General features: G+C 36.1%; 1 pseudogene; it reads right to left on the bottom strand.

Moving 5' to 3' along the window:
- The window catches only part of LOC135224052 (uncharacterized), an 87452-nt pseudogene extending 81079 nt beyond the window's left edge, over positions 1–6373 (bottom strand).
- Between the last annotated feature and the right edge of the window lie 3171 nt (positions 6374–9544).

Here is a 9544-nt window from a genome sequence, read left to right as displayed (position 1 = left end):
AATTCGGACATCAGCATCTATAAAGTACAAAATTAGCACTAAGTACCAAAAACCTCTATAAGTACTATAGAAATGTGAATATACAGTATATACAAAGGTTAAATAAATTGTGACTTTAGCTCACAATACAGAAGTATTAGTGTTTTTATATCTGCTTTCTTTTAGAGGGTAAGACCTGAAGGAATTCACTACAATCTTCTGCCTATGCAACTGTAGTACAGTATGTATCTCTTATGTTTATATCTAACTGTAGTACAGTATGTATCTCTTATGTTTATATCTAACACCATAATTTTTGTACAATTCTGATGTATACTGTACTATATAAAAAAAAAAAAAAGTTTGGGAAACCAATACGAACCATGTCTTCGAGCCATATCAGCTGCCCTCTCTCCCCATATGCCATTCTGAGCTATCAATATGACATCGCCAGGTTCCAAGAGATTGCACATGGTAGTCTCCATTCCTGCATGACCAGTGCCACTGACACAACAAACAACATTTGCCTTTGTTTGGAATAGGTATCGTAAACCTTCTTTCACTTCATCCATAATCTGAAAATTAGCATGTACCAAGAGGAATTATGTAGTGGTAAATACTGTACCCCAAATATTCTCTGTACATCTAAAAATACTAATATCTTATAGATTATAGATATCTTCTGAATGAATGTGTAAAATTTGTGCAAAATAACCCATCAACACCAAGACCCAAAGAAAATTAACTTACAGCTGTGAGATGCAACAAGATAATTTCCAAATTACGGGCATTAGTTAATTACTATTACACAAATATAGTACATTTACTTCACTTTATTACAAATTATAAAGAAAAATTATGTTGAGAACACTAGACTGTGAAATGTAAAAACAGTGCAAAAAAATTTATGATTTACATATGTACAGTACTATGTACTATATGGCTTATACTATTTCATACAGCAGATGCGTAATACTGACAAATGCAAGACATGTGGTTTCCTGTGGCTTACAGAGACTGAGGTCTACAAGACTGCGTTGGTTTCCATATATGATGTTGGTTGGACATGTGACATTTAAGAATGAGGAACAGTTTAGAGAATCTGTATCAGAGGTATGTAGCAGGAAAAAGAAAGGTCCAAAAAATCATGGAAAATGAACACAAAAGTTTACCTAAATTTGATGGAAACTCAAGCATAAAGTGTACAAAACAGAAGAGACCTGAAATTAGTAATTTCTTGCCAACAGACATTCAGGGAAAACTGCACATGAAAATGTTAGTGACAATAAGTAGCCATCACTTTACCTGACAAAACTCTGGGTGAAGATGCCCTAATAATGGTTTCATCATAGCATAATGAACACGCAATGGGCTGTTGGAAGGCCCTGGGCCCATCAGCAATTTGGATGGTACCGTTAAAGGCTTCTTTAGACATTCTGGTGGTGTTACGTTCATTCTGTAAGAGATTAAATGTTACTAAATCACAATATAAAACCTATATTAACAAACAAATACATTTCATTTGAAGTTTCAGGTTTTCTTACATTCAATTTTTATTGAAATTTGCAGTTTTATGTTTTCTTCCAGCTGATACTACCACAGAATAAAAGCTCCTTGCACAACATGTCCTTAAACGTCATTTCTGAGCCTTGGCAAGCAAAACTTACAGACAGGTTCAAATGGGTTTCGTTGGGCAGCAAGCACTTCTGATGAAAATGGTTATTTTAAAATAACTAACGTTCACATTTTGCATGTGATCATACTTGGATAAATTTATTATATTTATGCAGTTGCTATTTGGAGGTGGGTATTTTAATGACATCTTAATACTCTGTCCAATTGGAGATGTAAAAAAAATATGCTTTCACAAAGCCATCAAGTGCACATTTACAGCAAGGTGTGAAGTAATAAATAAAACAACAGAGAACAAGACAAGATGTCAAAAGGATACTGAACAGATGGCGAGGTCCTTCAAGCTCTAGCCCAGCGAAATGGCAGTGTCTCATTAAAAGCAGAAAAGAAGTGATGGGGGGAGTGTGGATCTATGATATTATTCTGTGCTGAGAGGGTAATTTCAAGTAAAATGGTTTTAAAGGCGTAACAGGTAGAAAAACCTCACAGTTGCACTGTGAAATAATTGTTAGGAGAGGGTGGAAAATAAGATGGAAAAGAATATGAACAGAGGTGCCATAAATGAAATGAAAGAGCTTGTAGCTAGGGACTCTGCAAAGAACCTCACCATATAAAGTGCACTCATGGAACTACTCCCCATATGGGGTGGCACCTTGATTTGGTTAATTTACTCCCCTATAATGCACTTTATGGTTTATAATGCTATGGTCAAGTTTAATGTTTAGGTTGGGATAAGGCTTGGGAGTCCAGGGAGAAAAGATGCGGAGCCCCTTTTGGACAGGGGTTAAGTCCTATGTAGGTGAGGCCATTTCATTCATTTATTATAAAAAGCCTGATTTCCCACTGGGTACCATACTTTGTTAAATGTGGGGGTTGGATCATGGGTTAATGAGGAATTTCCAAAAATCTGAAATACATAAAAAATTGTTGGAACTATGGATACATGAAATTCTAGACAACTTTTTAAGGGATAGTCCTAAACAAGGTGACAAATAACTTACAAAAGCAAATACTGCTCAGTATTGATCAAATTAAGTTGGGTGGGGGGGAATTTCCAAGAACTTCCCCTTAATGAGGTAGAAAGCAGCCTCCTAAGGTCAGGTCAGGTTATGAAGCATTCTTATACTATATAAACTATGATTTTATGGCACTTTAAGTCACACTAGGTTGAGGGGGTGGAGGGTTGTATAGGTAGGAACAGCAACCACTCAGTTGGGTAAGACACTGCATGTTGTTAGCCTAAGCTAAGCTGTATCCTGATAAGTCACAAAGTTCCTTTTTCCTTCACCCAAAAATACTGGTTTCCCTATGTAGTCCCTCATTAGCTGGAGTACAATGCAAAGTAGGGGGTCACAACTTCCTTGAGAGGGTCCTGAGGGGCAAAGGTTAGGACATGGCATCTTAGGTAAGGTTAGGTACAGTAAAGGCAAATCTGGGTGGGTCATATTCCCTTTGAAATGCCTTCTATAAAAATGCTCGTAAGGTTTACAGTAGGCCTGACCATTACACTACATTTGTTCCTCTGGAAACGAGATGTAAAATGGCCTAACTGAAATATAAAAATTACATAAAATACTAGACTACAAGAAAAAAATAGGTACATCTAGGGTACTTATCCGCGGCGGCCTATACTATGGCAGTTGCAGTTTTTTTATGCAGTTTTACCTGCTGAACAAGAATTTTAAGTAATATTTATTTGGATGACTGTAATTAACCCCCAGGGGCCAGTACTAAACACGGCGAAATACACTGGACGCCCCAATCCCTAGTGGATGTCGTATCCGCGGTTATGTTACTTGCAGTCTGTGCGGACTGCTTCTGTAGAAATACCAAGAAATATTTTACATTTGTTCTACATTAGTATTATTAATGTAAACCATTTAAATATAGGTAATAACCTACCCACTTACCCTAGTCCTACTCTATTTATAATGGCTTTTGTAGGTGGAAAATTATGAAATTAGCTATACCTACCTAGTAGGAAGATACCACACAGGCCAAAGGCAGGTAACCACGGCTTTGGGATCAGCCACCATTTGCTAGCCACATACCTACCTAGCCTAAATTACATAATAATTTCATTCATTCCTAAGCTACTACTAAATGTTTGAGATTACAGCAGGCCTAGGTAGTTAACTCACACAATTTACAAAAACCATCCAGGTGACATAATAGGTAGAACGCATTATATACGTCGCAAATTACTCATAATCTCATTTTAATTAAAACAGTAACCAGAGCAGGCTACGTAACATTAACTACCAGGTGGGGTCCTAATTATAGGCCCTAAGGAACCCCACACTATGACATACGGCATAAACAACATGGCCTAGGCCTAAATACACTAATAAATTTAAATCTCTGTACATGGCAGCATAAAACTATTGATTTTTACACTTTGAACGAGGGAAGAACGTTCGAACTCACGTGCCGTCGGAGAGAACAGCTGTCAGAGGAACCCTGCCACTTGTTGCTGTGCGAAGCCACCTACGTTTGGCAGCAACGAGACCGGGTGACCTTGTTGTCGTCCCAGCTGATGCAGAAGCGCCGCCGGTCACAAGTCCTACGCATCCGCCACGGACTACGTTGGCTATGCCTATCATCATCACTGCTGAAGAGGATGATGATGATGAATTAGAGCATTGAATTATAGAAAGTTCAGATCTATGCGTCTATGCTTAGAGCGTGAAATTACGCGAAGTTGTAATGAATGCTTAGGATGGTTTGGATTCATCCAGATATGGGTAGGATAGAGCTAGTTGCTTTAGTGGTTTATGAACTCCTTTGAAGATATATATATATATATATATTTATATATATTATTATATTATATATATATATATATATATATTATATATATATATATATATATATATATATATATAGATATTAGATATATAGTAATATATATAGATATAATATATATAGATAAAAAAATAATATATTATATATATATAGTAAGATATATATTATATATTATATATATATGCCAAGAAAGGTGGATGGTGCAGTATGTGGTAAGGGGTATGTTGAGCTGCTGATGAGCCTTCCATGTGGGTCCATATGGCATCAGCTGTGTTGATGATGATGTTTTCTGCACTGGAAGTCTATCCATGTCTAGCAGTTAAAGATATGAACGTGGCAATAACTATTTGTATTTTTTATTTTCTCAGGAAGCAACTTATAATGTACACCGACAGAAACACACACACACACACACACACACACACACACATATATATATATATATATATATATATATATATACATATATTTATATTTATATACACAGTTACTTAGGCAACTGTTTAAGTGAAAGAACAATGGTTGCTGAATATTGTGGATAAAAGTAAGGCATATGTGACTGGTGCATGAATCAAGTGTTATGGTAGATATGAGAATAATATCATATGAGACTGTTAATTATGTAAGGGACAATTATTAGCTACTGGCATTAAGAACTGAGTTGTTGTGGTATGTTGGTGAAATTGTGGCCGAGTAGCTGACCAGGGTGTATAAATTATGCTGAGACGAGAGAAAAGTTCTATATGACTGTGAAAGAAAAGAATAATTGCGTTTTTTAATTAACTGTTTTTCCGTATGAAGATGGAATAACAGAGGTTACTGGAAGAATTATAGTTGTGTGAGAAACTTGAAAGTTCTGTGAAAAATTATGAGTGTTTGTAAGAATTATAATAGAAAATGAATTATCTTTGGGAAAACTGTTATATAGGGCAATAAGATAGCTGAGAGAATTAGGCATGATAAAATATGAAAGACGCGGTGGAAGGTTTAGTATGGGCGAGAAGTTCTTTGAAAATACGTTAATGTGATTCGCGCCGGAATAGGTAACGAGATAAACAAGATTCGGTAGATCTGGTGGTCAAGATCAGTACTTTTGTGTACATAGGTGAAAGATCACTAAAATGCCAAACTTATTAATTGGCAGAGATGTGAAAAAGAAAAAAATCTTGTCATTCAAGATGCACGAATGTTCGCAAAGTAGAGAGGGATGTTGTGGTGCATTAGGCTGACTTGCCTCACATAAGACCTGGCTTTTTTAAATTAAGGTCACATTTGCGCATGGGTTATGACACCTAGATGCCAGAGGGTGAATGGAACAAGGACTGGTCTTCTGCTATTGTTGAGGTTCTACGTGGCTTATAATTTGTTGCCAGATTATAAGTGCCTATAGAGTTTATGATATTCTGATTAGCGAAGGTAAACCACGTTGGATCTGTTCAGTGTTTGGATGAGTGGATCACCAAGAATAAAAGTCCATCAAACATTACTTTGAGTTACGTGAAAGAAAGTGGTACTGGCACCGTACTCTCTCTCTCTCTATATATAAAAAGGAGTTTGTATGTGGCGACTTCCACCTTTGTAAGGTGTAATATCAGCCAAAGTGGGTGCAGCTCTCAACTCACGCTTTCGGTGTCCGCAAAATCTACATAAATTTATGAATCATAGGGAAACAAAAGCGCCCGAGTAGTATCCATGACAATGCATACAGCCACTGTTGTCCATGTTGTCTACCTATAAGGATAGATTTGAGCCACGTATAGGCCTAATCGCGTTAATTCTGGCCATTTGAAGTGATATGACTGCTATAAAAACGCAACGTACCGTCTTTGAAAGTAATGGTAACACCTTCAGTTGCAAGGGAGACGAGGCTGAAGTACAAGTTATAACACGAAGAAACCAGACATAATAGCACACTGTCTTAGAAATGACACTGAATGATTGCTGATTATGCGATAACGATGATGGATAAAAAGCCTTTTCCAACTGCTTTTTCCCAGGGAATAAATCGCTTATCAATTGGCTACCTGTCTTTATGATTATCTAAGAATACTGCTTTTTTAAAATTTGTAACAGCTTCAGACGAAGCACAATTTTAACAGCTGGACATTATTATTTTTTTTTGTTTCATAACATGTTGTATTGAATGAGATAAGATTACACACTCGTGGCCTAAGGGGAATCCCTTCAGCTTTTAAATGTTTACCAAATGGCAGGTGAACTAACAAACCAGTTGCGTGACTTTTATAGAATGTCCAACTCACAAGCTAGTCAGCCTAAAGAACCCCCAGCTTAGTCGTCGGCGATATCAAAGGTAAATATTATGTAAAATGTTCAAAATTTCAAGAGAAACACACTCAAAAAAAGATAAACAGATAACTGGCTCAACGACAAAAATACAACAAACCAGAATTTTTGGAAGAAATTCTTCTTTAAAAAAAAAGCAGGATACCGGTGGCATTATCCAAATTTCGGAACGATAATCTAAAATACAAAGGAAATGGCTATAAGAGTGTCATCCGAAGAGTAAGTTGACGACAGTGTGAGACATTCAATGTTGTCAGGTTCTTACGACATTTTGTTATTTGAGAGAGACCCACTCCTGTTTTGTTTGTGAAATCTTTGGTATTTCCCTTCCTGTTGTCAAGTGAGGCAAAATTACCTCTGTTGCTTTCACCTTGTAAGCATTTTCTTTGAATTTCAATAACCCATTAGTAAGAACAAATGTGTAATGATAAGCGTGGGAATAAGAGTCAAATTCATCACACGCTTCATTGCTATATTTTGTTTTGCTATCCGTTAAGGAGGGACGTGAATTTATGAGAACGATAGCTTTGAGTGACATGCACGATTGCAGTGTCAAAGATGTTAGTATGCTTATGACGAGAGTAGCAATTCTTAAAAAAAAAAAGTAATTCTTAACGACGAAACAAAGAAGCTGTATCTATGATTCCTCTAGACTAGAGTTTACGTCAAGATCCGCCTTCTTACCGAGGTCTTGTGTGGAAATCGAGAAAACGAAGCTCAGACAATGATGATAATCCATCATTATCATCATTCCCGAAGAAGTTATGGAGCTATCTATCAACACCGCCCCTCAACCCTGTGTTTAAATAATTCTTTCACTCGTGTCTTGAGCAACAGGCCTGAAGTCACCCAAGTAGAGAAATTCATTAACGTTTTCTCATGCTTCTTTTTTCCTATTACTAAATTTTCTTACAATGGCTGAGTTATTCCCAGGCCCGCTGAAAACTAATACGGGCTCCATGTGTAGTGCGTTAATGTCCGCCTCCACATTATAGGCCTAAAGACTTAAAATTCTCGCGTGTTATACCAATATTGAAACTCTTCTTTAGTGACGAATATTTTTGGCTCGTTTCAGGCCACCAAGGTTCCCGTACGAAAGAAACCCACAACGACAGGCCAGTATTCTACAACAAAATCAATTCCTTGGCTATTAAATGACATGTATGTAGGCATAACCTGCAGGAAGAAGAGCAATGTATATCTCTTTAAAGCTTTTATAGAAAGAAAAGGATTACAATGATCCCGATGAGAAAGTTGGCCATAACATGAGCGAAAAAAACTGGCCTCTTCTCTGAGAGAATGAATGTTTTGCCACTTAATCAGAAAGTTAAAAGCGACGGTTAAAGTAATCAAACGACCGTCTTAAAGCAGTCCTCAAAAAGAGGAACATTATTTTCTACGAGAACCCACCATTGTTAAGATGTTTGGATACGATTTTTTTTTACAGGCATTTGGTAAAACGTATAGCTTACTTTTAAAAAGTTTACATCATCTATATTTTCCTCTCTATTTCAAATAACCAGCACACTGGTAACTTCAGTAACTTTCCAGCAAGCTTTGTACGTAGTGGATGTGATTGTGTCGTCGGGTTTTGCAACTCGCCACGTAAGTACAGAACTCAAGGCTTAGATCACTGTCTTTATAGTCTTAGGTATTCCGTACTTTACAGTACGATTGTACGTCACACGAGCATTAAAATACCATGACCGGTTTATGCCTCGGCACGAATTTGCTCCTCGCGAGATTCATGAGTATAAAGCATTTAACGAGCAAAAATTCAAGGGATACTAAGCAATGTCAAAGGATTGGATAAGTCTGGTTGCAGTGAGAGTTTTAGGCACTTATGATTAGAGCTTGGTTGTTTCAGTTTTCGTAGACTCCTTGTTGTTTGTTGAAATAAATATAAAGAAAACACGAGAAGCTTTGAAGAGAAAAACATTTCACGAGCAGAAAAGTGTGATCACGAATTGGTAAACACGAAGTAATATAATCTAACGAAGAAGCATTTTGAGCATTGCACATTAAAAAATAATTTGCGGGTGTTTGGTCGTTAAACGAAGTCCACCCATGGTTTGATAGATAAATATTTCTCCCTTTTTTATAGGGAAAATGTTATCATGAAGTCGACAGACCTAATGTAATGACATAAGTTAATTGAAGAGTAATACAATTATATCTGTAAGGTAAACCCAGTATGATGTTAATTAAGTTAGGCTTATGCCAGCGGGTGCTCTTGCTTCCGTAGCAACATGTAAATGACGATTAAAGATATTAGGCGAATTGAAATCTGAACGCATGTACGTTGGGAAAAGAAGATAATAATAAATAAAGTGTTCTATGAAGAACGTGAAGGAGAGGGTAGATCTATGTTATATAGTGACTTAGTGCTCAGGAAACTTTTTTTTATCTTGGTCCTTTTTTGTTTCAAATTTCGATGTTATGCCCTCAAATATATATATATATATATATATATATATATATATATATATATATATATATATATCATATCACATTACCGTGATTCATATATATATATATATATATATATATATAAATATATATATATATATATATATATATGTATGTATGTATGTATCGTTGATGAGGTGTACGATAGATATAATTTTGTTAATTTTGTACAGGTTTCTGTAGTATTCTGAAGCTGATAGAGATGAGATTTAGTTTCGTATTTTCTTTTGGGTAACTTCCGAATGTCATGATTGGTTTATGTCTTGAGATTATTCTCTATTTTTACGCAGAGGTTCTAGCAATGACAAGGGGTCTCTATTTAATAATTTTGTTTCAGAATTATGGACATGCTGAC

Source organism: Macrobrachium nipponense, chromosome 10 (assembly GCF_015104395.2).
Source record: "Macrobrachium nipponense isolate FS-2020 chromosome 10, ASM1510439v2, whole genome shotgun sequence".
NCBI lineage: Eukaryota > Metazoa > Arthropoda > Malacostraca > Decapoda > Palaemonidae > Macrobrachium > Macrobrachium nipponense.
This window is presented reverse-complemented; position numbering and strand designations above follow the sequence as displayed.